The following is a 25,449-nucleotide window of genomic DNA, read 5'->3' on the forward strand; positions in this document are numbered from 1 at the left end:
TGCATAATCAAAATAAGGGGGAATTTTTTCTGAACCCCGAAACGCGTGGATGTTTTTTAGTACAAACTAATAAATTAATTTTGACTCTTTTATCTTTTGGCCTGTCACTCCTTCCATTTGTGTATGTTTTTTTTTCTGCCATAGATATTAAGGCCCACTTCAACACTGCCAAGTCCAGTTCAGTGCCTTGCCACATACACAATAATGTTCAATATTGAAGCATCAACATACATGTGAATTAAGGTAGCAGATTCATTTACAAAGGGCTGCCAATGAACAACAATGGACCAAAAAAGGGCCTGCATCTTTATTTCTAATGTAGCACACCAGAATACATGGCATGTTTGTCATTCAGCACCCACTGTACCTGTGCACTGTGGTGCCATTGGGGTAATTAACATGCATTAAAATGATAATGATAATTTTCACATGCCATTATCACATCTGCACATCCGAATGCCTTTGAGCGTTTATATCCAGCATATCCAATCATAATGGTATCTGTTTTCTTTGTACTGAAAATTAAAAAGCTAAATAATTTTTCTTTGATTCATATTTTATGTAGAAGATTACATTGTTTATTTAATTTTTCTATCACATGCATAGAGCCGTACTGTCAGTTATGTGGTCATATAGATCTCACAGCAAAAACGTCGATCTTGCAAGCCCTTTGGCAGGCTAGCAGAAAGTTTAAACATTTCTGAACTGTCTGGATCTTCTTTTTTTTACCTCTGGGGTGATATTGTTTTTAAAATAATATTCCTGTAAGACTGCTGATATATTTTACAGTGAATATAAAGAAAGTAAAATAAATCTGCTGTTAACGCTGTTAAGATGATAATTCTGACTATACTGTATTTAGAAAGATAGTAAGCATCATGAGATACCATGCTCTTCTGCCCCACTCACTGCTGGTGCCCCCTGCAACAACCCAGATTTCTTGGTATAGGGCATTTGTGTATATACCAACATGTAGGAAATATTAATAAATATATATATATATATATATGTATATACACCATATACAGTATATACAGTAGACTGTGTGTGTGTATATATATATATATATATATATATATATATATAGTATTGTAATTTACATACTCCCATTTAGGTGTGCATTTATAAAACTGAGAAGTTTTTTCTCTGTTCAGTTCTCAGCAGTTCTCAGAGGAAAATTATCTCCCCTGCAGCCGGTTTATGAAGCTGAGAACTCCAGTTCTCAGAGGGAGAACAGAGGGGAAGTGTTTCATCTGAAAACGGCCGAGATCAGTGTAAAAGTGGGTGGGCTGCCTGTAATCTCGTGATGTAGCCGAGTTTAAAAGAGCATGTAATTACAAGTTTCAGACATGTGACAACTAAGTAAATATATATATTCATGTATTCTCATTTGCTCTGACATGCACTGTGAGCTGTAAGGTCTTATATAGACAGGTGTGTGGCTTTCCTAATCAAGTCCAATCAGTATAATCAAACACAGCTGGACTCAAATGAAGGTGTAGAACCATCTCAAGGATGATCAGAAGAAATGGACAGCACCTGAGTTAAATATATGAGTGTCACAGCAAAGGGTCTGAATACTTAGGACCATGTGATATTTCAGTTTTTCTTTTTTAATAAATCTGCAAAAATGTCAACAATTCTGTGTTTTTCTGTCAATATGGGGTGTGGTGTGTACATTAATGAGGGAAAAAAATGAACGTAAATGATTTTAGCAAATGGCTGAAATATAACAAAGAGTGAAAAATTTAAGGGGGTCTGAATACTTTCCGTCCCCACTGTATATATACACTTGTATATAGTATACATTTATATGTTGTTACTATTCATTTTTAACCCACTGGTGCTGATATTAGGAAGAAATAAGCCTTCTTCCTCTAATCGCACCAGCTTCTCTCCCAGATTCTCCACCTCTGAGCTGGTGAATCTGGAAGGGAGATATTTCAGTGTAACAGCTGTGAGATCTTCAGATCTCACTTTTATAAACTGTCCGTTTGTGACAGAACGGTCATGTACTGTGATGAAAAGCGGAGAACATGTTCTCTGCTCCTTATCTCAGCTACATAAACCAGTACACCCCAGAGATCAGCCGTGATCCAGAGGATCACGGCTGATCTCTGTTTTATAAACGGACACCTTAGCCAGTAGGTTAAAGTGGTTGTAAACCTTAGTTTTTTTTTTTTTTTTAAATAACAAACATATCATACTTACCTCCACTGTGCAGTTCGTTTTGCACAGTATGGCCCCGATCATCGTCTTCTGGGGTCCCCTGGCAGTGCTCGCGGCTCCTCCCCACATTGGTAAACCCCCTGGGGAAGCACTCTCCCGGGGGGTTACCTTGCTGGCATGCTCCCGAGTGCAGCATTTGCGTGTATAGACACAGAATGCCGGACTCGGCCCTGCCCCCCAGCGCCCGTGTCATTGGATTTGATTGACAGCAGCGGGAGCCAATGGCTGCGCTGCTATAAATCTATCTATCTATCAATCAAAAGCCAAGAACCCCAGGCAGAGAGGTCCAGCGCATTTCTGCCGAGGGAGCGAAGGGCTCAGGTGAGCAAAACGGGGGGGGGGGGCAGTCACTGTCAGAAGCTTTTTCACCTTAAGGCATAGGATGTATTAAGGTGAAAAAACACAAGGGTTTCCAACCCTTTTAAGCTTTAGGCTTCCTCCTAAACTCTCTCTTTGGTAGACAGCCTGCTATATGTACTAACTTAAGCTCAAATTTTCACACACAAATGAAACAGGGCGGCAGCTCATTCCTTATGAGTTCGCTTAGTCTAAAGTCTCAATCAGACATATAAAGCCTGAAAGTGGGTAGTGTCTACAGCCATGGCCAAAAGTTATGAGAATGACACAAATATTAATTTTCACAAAGTCTGCTGCTTCTGTGTTTTTAGATCTTTTTGTCAGATGTTACTATGGTATACTGAAGTATAATTACAAGCATTTCATAAGTGTCAAAGGCTTTTATTGACAGTCAATATATGTCAATAGGTGTTGACCCTTCTTTTTCAAGACCTCTGCAATTTGCCCTGGCATGCTGTCAATCAACTTCTGGGCCACATCCTGACTAATGGCAGCCTATTCTTGCATAATCAATACTTAGAGTTTGTCAGAATTTGAGGGCTTTTTTTTGTTCATCTGCCTCTTGAGGACTGGCCACAAGTCCTCAATGGGATTAAGATCTGGGGTTTTTCCTGGCCATGGACCTAACATTTTGTTCCCTAAGCCACTTAGTTATCACTTTTGCCTTATGGCAAAGTTCTCCATCATGCTGGAAAAGGCATTGTTCCTCACCAAACTGTTCTTGGATGGTTAAGAGAAGTTGCTCTAGGGAGATGCTTTTGTACCATTCTTTATTCATGGCTTTATTCTTGTGAGTGAGTCCACTCCCTTGGCTAAGTAGAAACCCCACACATGAATGGTCTCAGGATGCTTTACTGTTGGCAGGACACAGGACAGATGGCAGTGCTCACCTTTTCTTCTCTGGACAAAGTTTTTTCTGGACGCCCCCAGCAATTAGAAAGAGGATTCATCAGAGAAAATGACTTTACCCCAGTCCTCAGCAGTCAAATCCCTGTACCTTTTGCATAATATCAGTCTGTCCCTGATGTTTTTCTTGGTGAGAAGTGGCTTCTTTGCTGCCCTTCTTGACACCAGGCCATCCTCCAAAAGTTTTCTCCTCACTATGCATGCAAATGCACTCACACCTGCCTGCTGCCATTCATGAGCCCCTATCCTGCTGCTGAATCAACAGTAGGAGCCGGTCCTGGCGCTTGCTGGGCTTGCTGGGCTTTTTTGGGCGCCCTGAAGCCTTCTTCACAAATGCAGTGGAAATGTTTTTTTTAATGGGATTAAGTTCATTTTAATGGCAAAGAGGAACTTTGCAAATAATTGCAATTCATCTGATCACTCTTCATAACATTCTGGAGTATATGCAAATTGTCATCATAAAACCTGAGGCAGCAGACTTTGTGAAAATGTATATTTGTGTCATTCTCAAAACTTTTTGCCACGGCTGTAATGTGACGTCCTTTGAACTAACCCATTTACTTTCTCCAGTGGCAGTGTTTCCTTGTTGGCTGGACCAATGAGTTATCACTTCATTATCACTCCATTTTGTAATGATTAAGGCTACTTTCACACTAGGATGGGCGGGCGTCGACGGTAAAGCGCTGCTATTTTTTTATCGTTTTAGTGGCGCTATTCAGCCGCTAGCGGGGTGCATTTAAGCCCCACTAGCAGCCGGCTTTGCTGGTGGTTTGGCGGCGCTGCCCCATTGATTTCAATGGACAGGGGCAATTTAGGAGCGGTGTATACACCGCTCCTACAGCGCTGCAAAGATGCTGCTTGCGGGATTTTTTTTACCATCCTGCAAGCGTATCACTCCAGCGTGAAAGCACTTGGACTTTCACACTGGAGAGACAAGAGAGGCTCTTTACAGGCATTATTTTTAGCGCTGTAGCGCCTGTAAAGCTCCTCAGTGTGAAAGTAGCCTTAGAAACTGCAGCATTCCAGGTCAGTGAGGGTACAATGTTATATGGGAAAATATTAGCAAAAGAATTATTGAACTAATATCAGCTTAAGTGAACCCTTTTTTTGTGTATTAAATGTTTATTTGTGAAACAAAAATAGTAGAGATAGTGACAGTATAAAATAACTGAAAAAAATAAACACAAATAAAATAAGATTCATTACAAATAATTATAATTTTGTAAATGGCAACATGGTTATAAAAATCTAGTATACATGTAAAACAAGAAATTAAATATAAAAAATAATAATGATAAAGAATATTAAAATAGTAAAAACCTTCGCGCCAGTGGTGTCGATAGCAGATAATATATATGAATTACATATACTGGTGATACATCTAGTAAGAAAACATTCCCAACAATAAAGAAAATTTGTGGAAATATATAAACAATCAGTGTAAGCTGCTCCCCAATTTTTGAATAATCAAAAAAATAGATAATCAAAAAAAGGAATATAAGGAAGATAGGGGGCGCTAGATACCATATTATTCAAGTGCTCTAAATAACTAAATCTCCTGCATTACCAAAAAAATGGAAATGTAAGAAAGCTAGGGGGCGCTAGATACCATACTATTCAAGTGCTTTAAATAAATAAATATCCTGCATTACCAAAAAAATGAAAAACATAATAATGACAAATCATAATTAGATTACACATTGAAGTGCCCACAATAGTGAAAAAAATATATAGTGATTGATTGTCCACATAAAAAAGTGATTTGAAGTGGTTGAAGTGATATCTTTCAATAATATCCCAATCTTGTTGCTGTAAACAAAAGGTTTTCCATCACCAAAGGAAAATAAGAAAAGGAAAACACCTCGAAGTAGTAGATATCTGCTTACCAGATACCAATGACTCCTTTAGTTAAAAAGAGAGTCACTAGTGCTTGTGCAGGGTTGTGCCTGCTCACATGGATGGCCGGACTGTGGTTGGTATTATAGGCATGGATCGTTCCCGTCAAGCTCATTCAAGATAGGATAAGGATACATAGGAAACAAAAACAGTCTCCATAGCGTAAAACCATTTATTAAAAAAGTAAACAAATTAAAAAGCCAAATGGCCGCTTCCCTGAAGACGTTCACTACGAAACGTACGTCGGAGCGGTACGTGGTCACATGTCCTATCACCCAACAACATCCGGATCCTTTGGCTGCCCCCCTGTGTAAGCTGGAACGCACGCCAGCGTGGAGGAGACATGAAAGGCTTTTTCTGACTGCGAAGTCACCCTGACATGCAAGCAGCCCCAGTGCCGGGTAGGCACCCACCAATGTAAGCGGCCATTTGGCTTTTTAATTTGTTTACTTTTTTAATAAATGGTTTTACGCTATGGAGACTGTTTTTGTTTCCTATGTATCCTTATCCTATCTTGAATGAGCTTGACGGGAACGATCCATGCCTATAATACCAACCACAGTCCGGCCATCCATGTGAGCAGGCACAACCCTGCACAAGCGCTAGTGACTCTCTTTTTAACTAAAGGAGTCATTGGTATCTGGTAAGCAGATATCTACTACTTCGAGGTGTTTTCCTTTTCTTATTTTCCTTTGGTGATGGAAAACCTTTTGTTTACAGCAACAAGATTGGGATATTATTGAAAGATATCACTTCAACCACTTCAAATCACTTTTTTATGTGGACAATCAATCACTATATATTTTTTTCACTATTGTGGGCACTTCAATGTGTAATCTAATTATGATTTGTCATTATTATGTTTTTCATTTTTTTGGTAATGCAGGATATTTATTTATTTAAAGCACTTGAATAGTATGGTATCTAGCGCCCCCTAGCTTTCTTACATTTCCATTTTTTTGGTAATGCAGGAGATTTATTTATTTAGAGCACTTGAATAATATGGTATCTAGCGCCCCCTATCTTCCTTATAAAGAATATTAAAACAATTTAGATGATCAGCTGGTGAAAGGAAATCAGAAAAATAAGGGTGGGCAAAGAAAGAGTGGCCAGAGTGGGATAAAGGGAGGAATAGAGAGAGAAAATAAAGAAATAATGAAATTAAATTAATTATTTTATAAAAAAAAAGAAGTCCTAAAATTATTATATTATAATTTAATTTTAATTCAATTAAATGCATAATGCATAATCACAAGCCAAGAGTGGGGTAGAACACTTTTTCACATTACAAACAGTCAGTGCTTTATGTCAAAAGGGTTTCCATCCATTCATAATTGTGACATTATGTTTAACAGATTTATTCCTATAAAAACACTCTTTTCAATTAATCTTTGAGAATGAAAATCTGTTTTCTTTAATTAATTTAAAAAACATGAGTTTTTTTTTCTTTTAATGAGAATATAATGAATTTATGTATTCTGGGATAATAAAATATCAGGAGTTTTTGCATGTCAAGCGCAAATGGGAATGAGAAGCTTTAGGATTTTCTTTGACTGACTTTGAATTTTACACCATACATATTTTTTTCACACATCACATAGGAAAAACAGGACTTGGCTTGTCCATATTAAGGTGCTTGGTGAGAAAGGAGGGTCTACATAGATACTGAAAGCAGTGACCACGTAGCACATACTCAAGAGTGTTGCTCATTAAAATTCTTGAGTGATACGTTTCTTTAATATAGTGATATTTATTGTGTATCTAATGTTCTAATATTAATTATTTTATTGTTTGTCTATTCAAACAAACCATTATTAAATGTCTTACAGTGTACAAAAATAACTATTACCCTTACAAAATTGTTTCCCTTCCTTTTCTACAATGCCTCATATCCCTAGTAAGAAAGGAGATATAAATATAATAATATTAATTATAATAACTAGAAAATGAAATAGCAGAAAACACAATTGGATATTTCTTTCATGCATCAGAAACCTGAAAGGGAACATCTGATTGCTAATGTTGGTAACCAGTGGTGGATTATAATACCAGTAAAATGGGCAGCTAGCTCGGGCCTCAGATTTCAGGGGGGCCATGAGGTTGCTAAAAAGTTCTGCACCTCAGTGTTCTTCATGGCAATTTAAATGCAGCCTGCAAGTCATTTGGTTCCTTTAAGACAGGGGTAGGCAACCTTGGCACTCCAGCTGTGGTGAAACTACAAATCCCATCATGCCTCTGCCTCTAGAAAAAATAAAAAGGTGAACTAACACCGTACACCCTCCCCACCCCTCCTGGTTACAGCTATACTTACCTCAGTAGATGCTGAGTTGTCAGTGCCCATGCAGCCTTTGCAGACGTCCAGAGATTTGCAATGCCAGCTCTTCTCGCTTTTCTCTGTGCAGCACTTATGAGATGGATCAAAGTGATGCTCTGTGCTGGCACTGACCAATCACAATCGTTCTGATCTTTCCTGGAAGCTCTGCACAGAGAAGGGGAGAAGGGTGGGGTTTTCAAAACGCTGGATCGCTGCACTGACTGTGTGGGCACTGACAGCTCAGCATCCACGGAGGTAAGTACAGCCAGGACTGGTGGGTGTACGGTGTTAGTTCACCTTTTCATTGTTTTTGAAAACGTGAACTAACACTTTAAAATACCCAAACAATTATACACACATCGTATGCATACCCCCTGTACCTGGAAGCATTGTTTCCATATTATATGCTACCATGTTATGATTAGTTTGTAAACAGTATACCGCTGCATAATATGCAATTCAACACAGTGCTGTTGGTAAATGACCAATATGGACCATGCCCTCTAAGGAGCTTTAACTTGATGCCTTTTATATTCACTCAGTTTTCTGTGTCTACATGGCTCTAAGTGTATTGTGTGCTCTTTCAGGAACAGTGCTTTGCTGTCTCATCATGAACCCCTAGTGTAATAAAAGAGATGATTAAGGTAGGAAGTTAAGCAGAGAACAGAATACACATCCTATAGGATTTCCTGTGATGGTGGCATAGTGATGACTTCACCACTTAGGAATGCAGAGGAACAGCTGAAACCCCTCACTGCTTGTACAGAAGCCTCCCCAGCCACAATGCTAATGCTTGTAATTCTATTCTTTAGGGTGGTGGGATATCCTATGCAGGTCACAGTCTACAATCAATAACTGAAGCTGTGTACACCCGAATGGCCTACAGCTAACATTCAGTTCCCCAATGTTATGTACACTCATCCAGGCTACAGTTATGTTGTTAAATATATGTGGACATACCCTCAATCTTTCATACTCAGACCTTAAAGTGATTTCTAAAGTCTATTTCATTTAAAAATAACAAACATTTCGGAGATGTATGAACCGGCTCCATAGAGAGTCGGTCACAATCTCCTGACACGTGAATTGGATGCAGGGAAATCCGCATCCAATTCACAATAGTGTGAACCCAGACTTAAGCAAAAAGTGCAAAATATAAGTGTAGCGCAATCATATAGTAAAGTAATAATATATATATATATATATATATATATATATATATATATATATATATATATATATATATATATTGTAATGTTTGGGGAACCAGCTAGATCGCAGGACACAGGCTTTTCACTCAAAAGGAGATTTATTGAACTTAAATAGCTTTACAGCAGCAAAAACAAAAGAAAAAGGTTTCACCGACTTGCAAAGTCCAGAACTGCTATTACAGTTAAACAGTCCTTAGTTTCTGTTGCAGGTAGATTCCCCTAGCAGGAGGCTTCCAGGCAGGACACTACTATTCACTGTTGCTGCACACCAAAACACCATCCACATTCTCCTCTACACTCCTCCACACCCTCTCTAACTTCCTGTCTTGTTTTAAACCCACTTCCTCTTACAGGTGAGTTAACCCTTTTTTGTTCCCTTAAAGGGACCACAGTCCAAAGAGAGGGGAAACATAACGTCCTTCCAGGACCCAGCCACGGCGTCCTGTACATTCACCCCCCCCCCGTGCCCCAACGCCATGGAGGTGGAGGCAACAGTGGAGCTCAAACAATGGACTCGGGAGAGGGCGTCCTTCCAAGTCCTTACTGTCCCTCCCTCTCTATCCCTCTCTTCTTTCGAGATGCACTGTATTCGTCTCTTTTCTCCCATTTCTCTGAGGATTGCAGCAATTTATAGGCCTCCAGGACCGGTATCGCGCTTCATTGATGACTTTGCTGCCTGGCTACCCTACTTTCTCTCCTCTGAAATACCCACCATTATTCTTGGTGACTTTAACATTCCTGTCAATGTCAACAGCCCAACTACAGCTAAACTTCTCAACTTAACCTCATCTTTTGACCTAACCCAATGGACACATACTTCCACTCACTCCAATGGTAATACCCTTGACCTTGTATTCTCCCATCTCTGCAACCCTGGCAACCTCACCAACACCCCCTTTCCTCTATCTGATCACAACCTCATTACTTTCACTGTATCCTTGCCTCCAACCACCCATCCCTCCAAGCAGCAAACAATTACTTGTAGAAACCTTCGCCACTTTAACCCTTCTCTTCTCTATTCTGCTACTGACAACCTATATGACATAATCTCTCCCCTGTCCTGTCCTGACCTGGCCACTTCTGTCTACAACAGTTCACTCTCATCATCACTAGATGCACTTGCTCCCCTAACCACACGCAGAATTAGGCCCCGACCGTTACAACCCTGGCAAACTGACAACACTAGAAATCTCAAGAGACATTGCCGTGCTCTTGAACGACTGTGGCGTAAAACCAAATGCCTGCAAGTTTTCACCCTGTATAAATCTGCCCTTCTAAAATACAATTCATGCCTCCATGCTGCCAAACAAGCCTACTTTGTCTCTCTTATTAATTCCTTGTCATCCAGTCCCCGTCGGCTCTTCTCAACCTTTAACTCTCTGCTTCGTCCACCACCCCCTCTACCCACTAACTCACTCACTGCCCAAGAGATTGCCAATCACTTCAAAGACAAGATCAATGCAATTCGTGAGGACATCTCTACTGTGCGTACATCTTCCCCACCCATCATACCTTGCCCAGCAGCACATTCAACCCTCTCCTCTTTTGAATTGGCTACTACGGAAGAGGTTACAAAAATTTTCTTGAATGCCCACCTAACCAATTGTCCCTTGGATCCTGTTCCCTCACAACTACTACGGTCACCCTCTTCTTCTATCCTATGCTCCCTCACCCACATCTTCAATCTCTCCCTTTCTAGTGGCATTTTCCCCTCCCCTCTAAAACATGCACAGATCACTCCCATTCTTAAAAAGCCCTCACTGGACCCTACCGACCTGAACAACTTAAGACCCATCTCATTACTCCCATTCACCTCTAAACTTCTAGAACGCTTAGTCTACAACCGTCTTAGCTCCTACCTCAATGAAAATAACCTTCTTGACCCCTTACAGTCTGGCTTTCGCTCGCAGCACTCCACGGAAACTACCTTACTAAAACTCACTAACGATTTACTAACTGCTAAAACCAACAGCCAGTACTCCATACTCCTACTACTTGACCTCTCTGCGGCCTTTGATACTGTTGACCACCCGCTCCTTCTCAATAAACTACATTCCCTTGGCCTCCGAGATTCTGCTCTATCCTGGTTCTCTGGCTATTTATCACAGCGCTCCTTCAGTGTCACCTACAACTCTGTCTCCTCCTCTCCATTGCCCCTTTCTGTGGGGGTCCCCCAAGGCTCGGTTCTTGGACCCCTTCTCTTCTCTATCTACACCACCTCCCTTGGTCACCTAATAACTGCCCACGACTTCCAATACCACTTATACGCTGATGACACCCAAATCTATCTGTCTACTCCTCACCTCACTCCTTCAGTCTCCTCTCGCATTACTAACTTACTAACTGACATATCAGCATGGATGTCGCACCACTTCCTTAAACTAAATCTCTCTAAAACTGAGCTATTAATATTCCCCCCCGCCCGTGCCCCCCTCCATGACTTTTCCATCAAAATCAACAATGCAACCATCAGTCCCTCCCCTCACGCCAGGGTACTAGGTGTAATCCTAGACTCCGACTTGTCATTTCAGCCTCAAATCCAATCATTGTCAAAAGTTTGTAGAATTCACCTCCGTAACATCTCTAAAATTCGCCCTTTTTTAACAAATGAAACCACCAAGCTCCTCATTCACTCCCTTGTTATCTCTCGCCTTGACTATTGCAACTCCCTTCTCATTGGCCTACCGCTCCATAGGCTATCCCCTCTTCAGTCTATCATGAATGCTGCTGCCAGACTTATCCACCTTACCAACCGCTCAGTGTCTGCCAACCCTCTACTTCAATCCCTACACTGGCTCCCAATCACCCAGCGAATTAAATTCAAAATTCTAACCACAACATACAAAGCCATTCACAACTCTGCCCCAAGCTACATCACTAATCTTGTCTCCAAATATCACCCAAATCGTCCTCTCCGCTCCTCTCAAGACCTCCTGCTTTCAAGCTCTCTCATCTCCTCCTCCCATGCTCGTCTCCAGGATTTCTCCAGAGCCTCTCCCATCCTCTGGAACTCGCTACCTCCATCTATCCGGCTAGCCCCTACTCTTGCTACCTTCAGGCAATCCCTGAAAACTCATCTCTTCAGGAAAGCCTATCACGTCTCCAACTAATCTCCTACCACTTCCACCAGCTCATTCCCCACAGTTACAACCTTTTGTACCACCTACCCCACCCTATTAGATTGTAAGCTCTTCTGAGCAGGGCCCTCTTAATCCTATTGTATTGTATTGTATTATATTATAACTGTATTGTCTCCCTTTTATATTGTAAAGCGCTGCGTAAACTGTTGGCGCTATATAAATCCTGAATAATAATAATAATAATAATAATAATATATATATATATATATATATATATATATATATATATATATATATATATATATTGTAATGTTTGGGGAACCAGCTAGATCGCAGGACACAGGCTTTTCACTCAAAAGGAGATTTATTGAACTTAAATAGCTTTACAGCAGCAAAAACAAAAGAAAAAGGTTTCACCGACTTGCAAAGTCCAGAACTGCTATTACAGTTAAACAGTCCTTAGTTTCTGTTGCAGGTAGATTCCCCTAGCAGGAGGCTTCCAGGCAGGACACTACTATTCACTGTTGCTGCACACCAAAACACCATCCACATTCTCCTCTACACTCCTCCACACCCTCTCTAACTTCCTGTCTTGTTTTAAACCCACTTCCTCTTACAGGTGAGTTAACCCTTTTTTGTTCCCTTAAAGGGACCACAGTCCAAAGAGAGGGGAAACATAACGTCCTTCCAGGACCCAGCCACGGCGTCCTGTACATTCACCCCCCCCGTGCCCCAACGCCATGGAGGTGGAGGCAACAGTGGAGCTCAAACAATGGACTCGGGAGAGGGCATCTGCATTTTGATGCAGTCTCCCGGGCCTATGCTCCACTACAAATTTAAATTCCTGGAGTGCCAGGAACCACCGAGTAACCCTGGCATTATTCCCTTTACCCTGTCTCAACCATGTTAAAAGGGCATGGTCAGAAATCAGCCTAAACTTCCTCCCCAAAAGGTAATATCTGAGGGACTCCAGAGCCCACTTAATGGCCAGACACTCTCGTTCAATTATAGAGTAGTTTTTCTCCGCTGGTGTTAACTTCCTACTGAAGAAGACTAAAGGGGGCTCCTCTCCATGAACAACCTGTGACAACACCGCTCCCAACCCTACATCGGAAGCATCAGTTTGGACAACAAACTCTTTTGAAAAATTGGGTGCTACCAGGACAGGGTGTTGGCACAGTGCCGACTTGAGCTCCAAAAAGGCCTTCTCAGCGTCTGCATTCCATTCCACCATGACCGATTTCCGACCCTTAGTCAGATCGGTCAATGGAGCCGCCAACGTGGCAAAGTTGGGTACAAACCTCCTGTAGTATCCCACCATGCCCAAGAATGCACGTACCTGCTTTTTTGTGAGGGGACGGGGCCAACTCTGTATAGCCTCTACCTTGCTGACCTGAGGTTTCACCACCCCTCTACCCACGATATAGCCCAGGTATTTCACCTCCTCCATTCCCAAAGCACATTTTTCAGGGTTTATTGTAAACCCCTCCTTCCAAAGAGAGTCCAGCACTGCCTGGACTTTGGGCAAGTGTGATTCCCAGTCTCTGCTAAAAATGACTATGTCGTCCAAGTACACTGAGGCATACTTCCGGTGAGGTCGTAAAATCCTATCCATTGCTCGCTGGAATGTGGCTGGAGCAGTTTGCAATCCAAAAGGCATCCTTTTGTACTGAAAACTCCCCTCTGGTGTAGAAAAAGCAGTTTTCTCCCTAGCAGCCTTAGTCAATGGGATTTGCCAATATCCCTTGGTAAGGTCTAACGTAGTGATAAACCTGGCTGGACCTAGTCTCTCAATAAGCTCATCTACCCGGGGCATGGGGTAGGCATCAAACCGTGAAACTTCATTAAGTTTCCGGAAATCATTGCAGAATCGCAGAGTCCCGTTGGGCTTAGGTACCAACACAATCGGGCTCGACCACTCACTCTGCGATTCTTCAATAATCTCCAGGTCTAACATCTTCTTCACTTCCTCTGAAACAGCCTTCCTTTGGGCCTCTGGGATGCAGTAGGGCCGGACAAAAACTTTGACTCCTGGTTCCGTGATAATATCATGCTCTATGGTACTCGTGAGCCCTGGCAAGTCTGAAAATTTTTCTTTATTTCTCTGCAAGAACTCCTTTGCCTGCTGACTTTGGGTTTTAGACAGGGTATTTGCTACTTGGACACTCTCCACCCCAACCCGAGGCTCCAATCTTGCACTAGCCAGGGAGGTCACTGGTTCCCTCTCTGTCCAGGGCTTTAACAAGTTTACATGATATATTTGATAGGGTTTCCTCTTACCCGGTTGGTGGACTTTATAATTCACCTCTCCCACTTTTTCTAAAACTTCAAAGGGGCCTTGCCACCTGGCTAAGAATTTACTTTCCACAGTGGGAATCAACACTGCTACTCGATCCCCCACTTAGAAGTTCCTTATTTTAGCAGCCCTATTATAGACTCGTCGTTGAGCCTCCTGGGCTTTTTGTAAATGTTCCTTGACTAGTGGCAACACAGTTCGGATACTCTCCTGCATTTGGGAAACATATTCAAGAACACTCTTATGCTGACTAGGTTCACTTTCCCATTCCTCTTTAACAAAATCCAGTAGTCCGCGAGGTCTCCGCCCATATACCAACTCAAAGGGCGAAAACCCAGTGGAGGCCTGGGGCACTTCCCGGATAGCAAACAGGAGAGCTGGTAACAGACAGTCCCAGTCTTTCCCATCCCTTTGTACAACTCTCTTGAGCATAGATTTAAGGGTCTTATTAAAGCGTTCTACTAACCCATCCGTTTGGGGATGGTAGACCGATGTGCGCAGCTGTTTAATCCGGAAGAGCTTGCACACATCGGCCATAACCCTCGACATAAACGGGGTGCCCTGGTCCGTTAGTATTTCCTTGGGAAAACCAGTCCGTGTAAACAACTGGAATAATTCCCGGGCAATAGCCTTAGAGGTGGTATTCCGCAGGGGTAGCGCCTCAGGATATCGGGTGGCATAGTCGAGAATCACCAGTATGTAGGAGTGACCTCGAGCCGACTTCACCAAGGGACCCACTATATCCATGGCTATCCTTTCAAATGGGACCTCAATTATGGGCAGAGGGACCAAAGGATTCCGGAAGTGGGTCACCGGAGCGGTCAACTGACAGGTGGGACAAGAGGTACAGTATCTCCTTACCTCTGCTTTCAGACCTGGCCAGTAAAACCGGTCGGTGATCCGTGCCTCCGTCTTTTCAACTCCCAGGTGTCCCCCTAAAACATCATCATGGGTCAGGTCCAGGACCTTGCGTCTATACTGTTGGGGTACCAATAATTGCTCTACCACATTTTCTCTCACTTTGGTAACCCGATAAAGCAATTCATTACATATTGCAAAGTGTGGCCACCGCTCATTCGCACCTGGCTCTTGGGGAACCCCATTTATTACTACAACCTGTTCCTGTGCATGGGCCAAAGTGGGGTCCTGCATCTGGGCAGTACCAAATGCCCCCCGCGGAAAACACCCAAATCCGGCAGGGCAGGGGTAGCGGCCACTTCCTCATCCTCTTCCCCCAGCATTACCTGAAGTGGGGAAGGTTCCCCCCCCTCTTCAGTGTTCAGGTAGGTCTGTGAACCACACATTTTGACACCCTTAATAATATCAGCACTACTTTCATCACCATTAACCAAATCATTAGCATTTTCAAGAACATTCGGCATTTCAGGGTTATTTCTCTCAACAGCAGGAACAGAGGGACTAGTTTCTCCCCAGTCTCTGGACCATCCAGGTAGTTCTCCTTGTCCCCACAGTTTTGCAAATAATGGACAGTCTCGTCCTATGATAACATCATGTACTAAGTTCTTTACCACCCCCACCTCTTGAGTACCAGTGCCACATGCTGTGGAGATGGACACCGAGATGAGAGGGTACTCTCTAGTGTCCCCGTGAATGCACACCACCCGTAAAGTTTTTCTTACCGGACCGATCTTCCCAATTACTCTAGGATGGACCAGGGTTACCATGCTTCCGGAGTCCAGCAAAGCCCGGGCAGGGAGGTGGTTCACTTGGACTTCACACTCGAATTTCTCTTCTCCAAGATCATGTGTTGTGCATGCTTTCTGGGCATAAAAAGACCCCCTCCGAAGAACCCCGCATTCCATGGGCTCCTCTTGCAGTGGGCAGTGGGCCCGGGTATGGCCCCAGGAATGTCATCGCCAACATTGTACATCCCCTCCTCTCCGAACAGGAACAGATCGCTGAGAAGGTATCGGGAGTGACTCTTGACCTTCCGGGGTGTTGGTTCCAGGGCTCCGGGGAACGTCCTTTCGAAGGGCAGCAGTCGAACGAATAGGCCGTGGCAGACATGGTCCTTGGCGCTTGGTAGGGCCAAGCAGATCCTCCACCACTGTGTATCGTTCCACCATCTCGACAAGGAGGTTCACTGTTTTGGGGTCTCCATGGCTGACCCACCGTTGAAGGTCGTCTGGCAGTGACCTTAGGTATCGGTCCAGCACGACCCGCTCAACGATTTGGAGGCCACATTTCGGGCTGCAGCCATTTTTTTACCAGTTGCACCAGGTCATGCATTTGAGACCATGGTGGACGATCTGGACGATACTTCCATTGGTGCACTAGTTGGGCCCGAACAGCTGTAGTTACCCCCAAATGAGCCAATATTTCTGCCTTTAATTTTTGATAGTCTTTAGCGTGATCTGGTGGCAGGTCGAAGTAGGCTTTTTGAGGATCTCCGGTTAGGAAAGGAGCAATTAGGCCGGCCCACTGGTCCTGGGGCCACCCTTCTCTCTCTGCCATCCTCTCAAATGTAGCAAGAAATGCCTCTACATCATCACTCAGGGACAAATTCTGCAAAAAATGGCTTGCCCTCACGGTCACCTGGTTGCCAGGGGCAACAGCCTCTTGCTCACGGCCCTGAGAAAGCTGCTGCACTACTTCTTTTAAGGCAGTCACCTGAGCCTGCATAACCTCTTGCTGGGTCGCTTGCTGGGCTGCCAACTGGGCCACCAACAGGCGAGTGTTTTCTTGCTGTACCTCCAGCTGGGTTGTTAAGCGCTGATTAGCTTCCTCATGGCGAGTCTGTGCTTGTATATTAGCCAAGGACAGCTGTTTAATTAGCTCCTCCATTGCTTCAGCTTTCAGGGTTTGTGCGGCTTTAACCCAGGACATAAATCCACTGTACTGTCCCTTTAAATGTCAGTTTTAAGTCCAATACACAAAAAAAAAAAAAAACGGCAAGAAAAATGCCTGTTACTCTGTCCTGCCCGCATTCTCCACCACTTATAATGTTTGGGGAACCAGCTAGATCGCAGGACACAGGCTTTTCACTCAAAAGGAGATTTATTGAACTTAAATAGCCTTACAGCAGCAAAAACAAAAGAAAAAGGTTTCAGTCTCACCGACTTGCAAAGTCCAGAACTGCTATTGCAGTTAAACAGTCCTTAGTTTCTGTTGCAGGTAGATTCCCCTAGCAGGAGGCTTCCAGGCAGGACACTACTATTCACTGTTGCTGCACACCAAAACACCATCCACCATCCACATTCTCCTCTACACTCCTCCACACCCTCTCTAACTTCCTGTCTTGTTTTAAACCCACTTCCTCTTACAGGTGAGTTAACCCTTTTTGTTCCCTTAAAGGGACCACAGTCCAAACAGAGGGGAAACATAGCGTCCTTCCAGGACCCAGCCACGGCGTCCTGTACAATATATATATATATATATATATATATATATATATATATATATATATATATATATATATATGAGAGAGAGAGAGAAAACAGTATAACTCAATAGTTCTTGTAGTGAAAAAATATGTCAAAAACACAATGTAGCTAAACAGCTAATGTGATAACAAAATATTGTCCCAATTCAAAGTCACAAAATATAACTCCACCGTAGTGATAAAAAAAGTGAAAATTAAACGCATCCAGTTCTGTGTTCTGTGCCCACCACCTTTAGATAAAGTGCCTGCTCACCTTCATTATCTGACCCCACTACAGAGTCATATCGGCCTTAATGGCCTGTGCACACAATCGGACATTCCGACAACAAATCCGACGGCTCAAACTTATCTTGCATACACACGGTCGCACAAAGTTGGTCGGAAATGCCAAATGTCAAGAACGCGGTGACGTACAACACATACGACGAGCCAAGGAAAAATGAATTTCAACAGCCAGTGCTGCTCTTCTGCTTGATTCCGAGCATGCGTGGCACTTTGTGTGTCGGAATTGTGTACACACGATCGGAATTTACGCAATCGGATTATTTTGTTGGAAAATGTTATAGCCTGCTCTCAAACTTTGTATGTCGGATATTCCGATGGAAACTGTCCGATGGTTGCCGGAATTTCCGACAACAAGCTCCGATCACACATTTTCCGTCAGAAAGTCCGACCGTGTGTACAGGGCATTAGTGAAAAATCCACTCAGGATAATACTGGAATACTTGAGACCTCTGTTTGTAGAATTCCACTCCTATAAGCTACAGTGGGTATGACACCTCCAAAACTGAAAGATTGGCAAATGTTGATTTCTGGTCTGATATTCAATTGGTAGCGTCAATATCTGGACTATAAAACAATATTACACAGATCAATCCTGTGTCCTGTAAGATGTTGAGTCTTCTGATATAATAATCTTCGGTATGGACTTTTTTCAAATTTTTTATTTAAAATGAGCATTAAGAGAAGTGTACAAACATAATTTCTATATAATAACTTTAAATGTGCATTGCTTGTATAGCAGAGAAATCCCCAATAAGCCATACATACCACGAATGAAACAATATAAAATCAACTTGTATTTTTGAGTGTTTCTCTCACTCCTTTTTAGATATTAAATGGGGGTAACTTATGGTAGGAATTGGGGAAGAATGGAACAGGAGGATAAAAGTTGTTAGGGAGGGGGAAGATGAGGAGAAGTAGGGGGGGTTGTTGTGTTAGGAAAATAGAAATGGTATGGGTGTGTCAGAAACCTGTCCCATGGGGGGATAAGTAGACATGTGTCATTCGTTTTGTCATGAATCAAAATGCAGACAAAATTTCTGTTATTTGTATCTGAATCTTTGAATCATAATAGTAACAAATCGGATGTATCTGAATCTCTGAATCTTAGTACCCAGATAGCAAGCAAGCAATTGTGCTGCAAGTTTGAAATTGTATTGCTAAGCTATTGCTAGACTTGCCAGGCTTCACACGTTTGTTGCACAATTGCAGCAAGTCTGCATTGCATGACTCCAGATCAATTTTCTTTGCAAACATTCTGCAAGACTTCAGTTATGTTGTGCAATAGTCATCCCACCACAGGGGTCACTGTGACGGAATTTTCATGCTGTAGACTTGCAGAGCTCTTGCTGTAGACTCACCACTTTAACTTTGCTCTTACTAGACACTTGCCACGCAAACTTGCTACAAATTGGAAAAGTGTCAACTAGAACTTGTGCTTCAATTGCTCTGCAAGTGTACAGATTTACAATTCAACACTGCCACAAATTTGTGGCAAGTTATCCTTGCTATCTGGGTAGTAACAAATTTTGAGGAATCCGAAATAAATTATAATGAAAACAACAAATTAATTTGTATTCATTTGTTTAATTCGGATGACATGATGCAATAGCTTGGGCCTTTTGGTAATATTTGAAACATCTAAAATAACGTAACGACAATGAATGATCCAAACTGATTCAGATCCGTTCGTTTTTATTTTAGTGAGTGTTGCATGAAAATTCTATTAAGATTCTTTTTATTTTAGAGTTGAACTTGAGAGGCCATTTGTTTAATTTATATGTGAGTGGCCCAACAAACAAAGTCAGTTGGGAATAAGGAAATAAATTCAACTTGATAACATAACAAATTAATATTTATGTTTTGGATTAGAGTGGCGCAGTAGTCTTTGACTCTTGAATAATTAGACTATTCTTTTTGCATTAATATTTTTCATTATTATACAAAATGCACTACATGTGAAATGGAAGTATATTGCAATATACAGTATCTCACAAAAGTGAGTATATCCCTCACATTTTTGTAAATATTTTACCATATCTTTTCATGTGATATCACTGAAGAAATGACACTTTGCTACAATGTAAAGTAGTGAGTGTACAGCTTGTATAACAGTGTAAATTTGCTGCCCCCTCAAAATAACTCAACACACAGCCATTAATGTCTAAACCGCTGGCAACAAAGTGAGTACACCCTTAAGTGAAAATGTCCAAATTGGGCCCAAAGTGTTAATATTTTGTGCGGCCACCATTATTTTCCAGCACTGCCTTAACCCTCTTGGAGTCCTCTTCCACTCCTCCATAACGACATCACGGAGCTGGTGGATGTTAGAGATCCTTCCGTTTGAGGATGCCCCACAGATGCTAGGGTTTAGGTCTAGAGATATAATTGGCCAGTACATCACCTTTACCCTCAGCTTCTTTAGCAAGGCAGTGGTCTTCTTGGAGGTGTGTTTGGGGTCGTTATCATGTTGGAATACTGCCCTGCAGCCCAGTCTCTGAAGGGAGGAGATCATGCTCTGCTTCAGTATGTCACAGTACATGTTGGCATTCATGGTTCCCTCAATGAACTGTAGCTCCCCAGTGCCTGCAGCACTCATGCAGCCCAAGACCATGGCAATCCCACCACCATGTTTGACTCTAGGCAAGACACACTTCTCTTTGTACTCCTCACCTGGTTGCCGCCACACACGCTTGACGCCAATCTGAACCAAATAAGTTTATCTTGGTCTCGTCAGACCATGGGACATGGTTCCAGTAATCCATGTCCTTAGTCTGCTTGTCTTCAGCAAACAGTTTGCAGGCTTTTTTGTGCATTTTCTTTAGAAGGGGCTTCCTTATGGGAGGATAGCCATGCAGATCAATTTGATGCAGTGTGCGGCGTATGGTCTGACCACTGATAGGCTGACCCCCACCCCTTCAACCTCTGCAGCAATGCTGGCAGCACTCATACGTCTATTTCCCAAAGATAACCTCTGGATATGACACTGGGCACGTGCACGCAACTTCTTTGGTCAACCATGGCGAGGCCTGTTCTGGGTGGAACCTGTCCTGTTAAACCACTGTATGGTCTTGGCCACCATGCTGCAGCTCAGTTTTAGGGTCTTGGCAATCTTCTTATAGCCTAGGGCATCTTTATGTAGAGCAACAATTCTTTTTTTCATATCCTCAAAGAGTTCTTTGCCATGAGGTGCCATGTTGAACTTCCAGTGATCAGTATGAGAGAGTGAGAGCAATAACACCAAATTTAACACACCTGCTCCCCATCCACACCTGAGACCTTGTAACACTAACAAGTCACATGACACCAGGGAGGGAAAATGGCTAATTGGGCCCAATTTGGACTTTTTCACTTAGAGGTGTGCTCACTTTTGTTGCCAGCGGTTTAGACATTAATGGCTGTGTGTTGAGTTATTTTGAGGGGACAGCAAATTTACAAGCTCTACACTCACTACTTTATATTGTAGCAAAGTGTTATTTCTTCAGTGTTGTCACATAGTGTTGTCACAAGATATAATAAAATATTTACAAAAATATGAAGGGTATACTCACTTTTGTGAGATACTGTATATTGTACATTCACATCAGTCCCTGACCACAAGGATCTTACAGTCTAAAGCCCCATACGCACAGGCCGAATATTGGGAGATATCGGCCAGTTCAATAACAACCGCCCAACATTCAGCCAGTGTGTATGGCAACTGGTCCAACGAGCATGCTGGAAAACCAGTAGCCAACCGTCCCCAGAACAGCGCTCTCATCCAATGGTGGAGTGTGCTGATTGGAGTGTTCTGGCGGGGGGTTCTGCCATTCCCCTGTCAGAACACTACAGCTCGGGGGGAGATCGCTGTACTAACGGATAGTTAGTACAGCGGCTCCGACCAGAGCTGACAGGGTTGAATGAAAAAATAACTTCTAGTGTGTAGGAGAACAAAAATATGTAGAATGTGGGACTTTAAAGGTACATCATATAAATAAAAACACAATTGGATAAAATTATACAAATATTTATTAGAAAAATAGTTTAAAAACGAAAAGAAAAGGGAGTACAGTTTGCAGTCACAGTCAAAGGTAAACATCCATTACCAAACATTGACAGATGAAAGAACTGTAATCACATAGAGCTAAACATAACCACGTCCAGAAATTTCAACATGTTTCACCAAAGTGGCTTCATTGGGAAAAGGACGAGAATATTTAGTGAATAAATATGCACATGATATGTTCAACCTTGGATGTATAAAAATTTGACAAAAACAGAAAATGACAAAGAATATATTGGGATATCACACAACACTTATACAGGTATATAGCTTGCACAACCATGACTCCATCATACCCAGAGCAAAAGCCAGGAGAAAAAAAAAAAAAAACAACCCCAAAAGCCCCCCTCCCCCCCAAAAAACATCTCCCATCACCTCCATGCCCCCAACTACCACAGACACCCCACCTACGTCAGCTCCATACCTCAAAGGAGAGTTCCGGAAAGAACGCAGTTGCAGAGGTGTCCAGGGGGCCCCCCCCAGAGTTTACTGCCAAAACAGTCCAGAAAAAATTGCCAGATCACCCGTAGGGAAGGATGTGTATTTTGTAGATGATAAATCAATAATCCAAAGATATAGCCATATCTGCAATATATATCATAAATTATAAGAAGAATGCATATGTTGAGGATAGGGAGGGCATAAGTCCATAACACCACCTTGTTAATGGACTATACTCACCGTTATCCCCCCCCCAAAAAAAGGTCTGTATTGGAAGCTCATGCGGACAAAAAGGCATAGAAGCGAGTGTACAAGTGCATCAATGAAAAACCCGAAACTGTCACAGCTGTCACATAATTTCTGAAATAATGTGTATATATATATATATATATATATATATATATATATATATCAATACCATACATTAAAAATTGTAGAGTATATCTTTAAATCTTCAAGAGCGTTTGCTCACCTCAGAGAGGTCTCAACGCTGTATATGGGACTACATCACACCCCAGTCCCCACAACTGGGAGAGAACATAAAGGTAGAAGGATATCAAGGGATAGTCAGCCAAAACTCCACAGAGGAGCACAAGGATGGCCAGTGGCGATCTATATAAAAAAAAAACAACAACAAGGATAATGCTTAATTTATGGTTAGATACAAAGCAGGAACACTGACCCTCCTATTTGCAGTTAAAAAGTCGCCTGCTCGCTTCTGTCATCCGCCTGCCCAGCTCTCTCATGCAGCGCGACCGGCGCACCCGCGGCCCGGCTGCAGAGAGGCGACGGCCCGCTGGTTAGGCAGGGACCCTGCAACAAAAGACTCTGGGCTATGGGCCCCAGATTCGGGGCTGTAGCCTCAATAGCCACCCCCTAGCGACGCCACTGAGCACACTGAGCTGGAAATGTAACAGTTTTTTGTTTAACTGTTAATACAATGGGTTTACTTTAAGGTTTTAAGGTTTAAGGTTCCTAACTCAAATTCATGCATACACATACTAGGGCCAATTTAGACAGGAGCCAATTACTTTACCAGCATGTCTTTGGAGTGTGGGAGGAAACCCATGCAGGCACAGGGAGAACATGCAAACACCGCTCAGGTAAGTGCCATGGTTGGATATGAACCGACGACCTAGTGCTCTTAGGTGTAAGAGCTAACCGCTTAGCCACTGTGTAATATTAGGCTAAACTAAAAAAGGGGAGGAGACAAAAAGAAGAGTGAACAAACAGAGATGCAGAATGGAGAAGGAAAAAGGTCCTGACGTAGCAAGAAGCCCCAGATGCGTTATTGATATTAATTTGTGCCTAGTGAATTTAATCCTTGACTACATTTGATACATGTCTCAGGGTGTTGGAAGAGAGAAAAATTCCTGAGCTTCTTTCACTGTACACATCCTGACCTCCCAGCTATATGGTATTCAATTATGGAATTTGTCTGTTGACAGACACGTGCTTACTATTATATGGACCTTGCACTAAACTTTTACAAACTAGTTACATTTTTGAAACATACTTCCTGAAAAGACATCCCAACAAGGTCCTGTAAACATATCATTCAGTTTGATTTATAAGAAAGCCAAACTAGCAAACATTAAAAGCACTGCCTAGAAATACTGTATATTAAGCAGACATTTTTTCCAGAAGTCCATTCTAACAATATGAGCTGGAATTGTTTTTCATGTATTGCCATGTATTTCCAGCCAGTAAGGGACTGTATACATGTTCATTTTTTCCTTGAGAGCTGCAGCATCACCTAAGGCTTGGTTCACACTACTATGACCTGAAAGTCACGTGACTTACGGTGCGACTTTGCCAAGGCAAATTCCTGGTGATTTGCTGGCAACTTGAGTACTACTTTGATATGACTTTAGAAGTGACTTTCAGTGAATGCCTGGGTAATCTTCTTGTAACGTCGTATCTAAATCACATCAATATAGATGAGGATCCGACTAGGAGGCGACCTCCATTAACCTCCCTGGCAGTAATTAGGGATGGCCGAACTTTCGCTGTTCAGACGTTCGACGAACAGCTGAGCAAATGGGTCGTTCAACTATTTGTTCGGCCCCCTGAACCAACCACAATGCATTGTGGCGCTGAACAGTGCATTGCAAGCCCTGATTGGCTGAAGCAGTGAAAGCTTCAGCCAATCAGGGCACAGAGCACTGTCAGAGTCATGGTTGGACACTGTGATCATGACTTTATCCAATCATGGCTCATTCCTGCCCCACAGTATAAAAGTATTCTTTCAATGGCAGCCATTTTCATTGTGATTTCGGCGTGGAGAGAGATAGAACAGGGCTCTGTTCAGTGCTATTAGTTAGTTAGTGTGCTATACTGTGCTATTTTGCTTCAAATGTCAGTGTAGAATATTAGTTTAATGTCAGTCTAGGGATAGTGTGAGTGTAGTGAGGAGGACCATCATTCAGCTTTGCATAGTGTGCAGCTAGAGTAGGGACAGCTCAGATAGTTTCACTGTAGTGTAGTGAGACCGTGTCATTCATACATACATTAGTGTGGAGTAGGGACAGCTCAGATAGTTTCAGTGTAGTGTAGTGAGACCGTGTCAGTAATCTCTACATTAGTGTATAGCTAGAGTAGGGACAGTTCAGATAGCGTCAGTGTAGTGATGGTTGAACACCGTCTATTTGATTGCGTTACTGCCATTTTAATGCCATTTACTTCTGTGTGCGTTACTGCCAGTTTAACCCCATATAGTTTTGTGTGCATTACTGCCAGTTTATCGCCATATAGTTTTGTGTGCGTTACTGTCAGTTTAACGCCATATAGTTCTGTGTGCGTTACTGCCAGTTTAATGCCATATAGTTTTGTGCGTTACTGCCAGTTTAACGCCATATAGTTTTGTGTGTGTTAATGCCAGCTTAACACCGTATAGTTTTGTGAGTTACTGCTAGGTTAACGAACGTCGTACAGTTTTGTGCGTTACTGACAGTTTAACGACATATAGTTCTGTGAGTATGTTTGGCGCATT

Source organism: Aquarana catesbeiana, linkage group LG08, assembly GCF_042186555.1.
Source record: "Aquarana catesbeiana isolate 2022-GZ linkage group LG08, ASM4218655v1, whole genome shotgun sequence".
In the NCBI taxonomy this organism is placed as follows: Eukaryota; Metazoa; Chordata; class Amphibia; order Anura; family Ranidae; genus Aquarana; species Aquarana catesbeiana.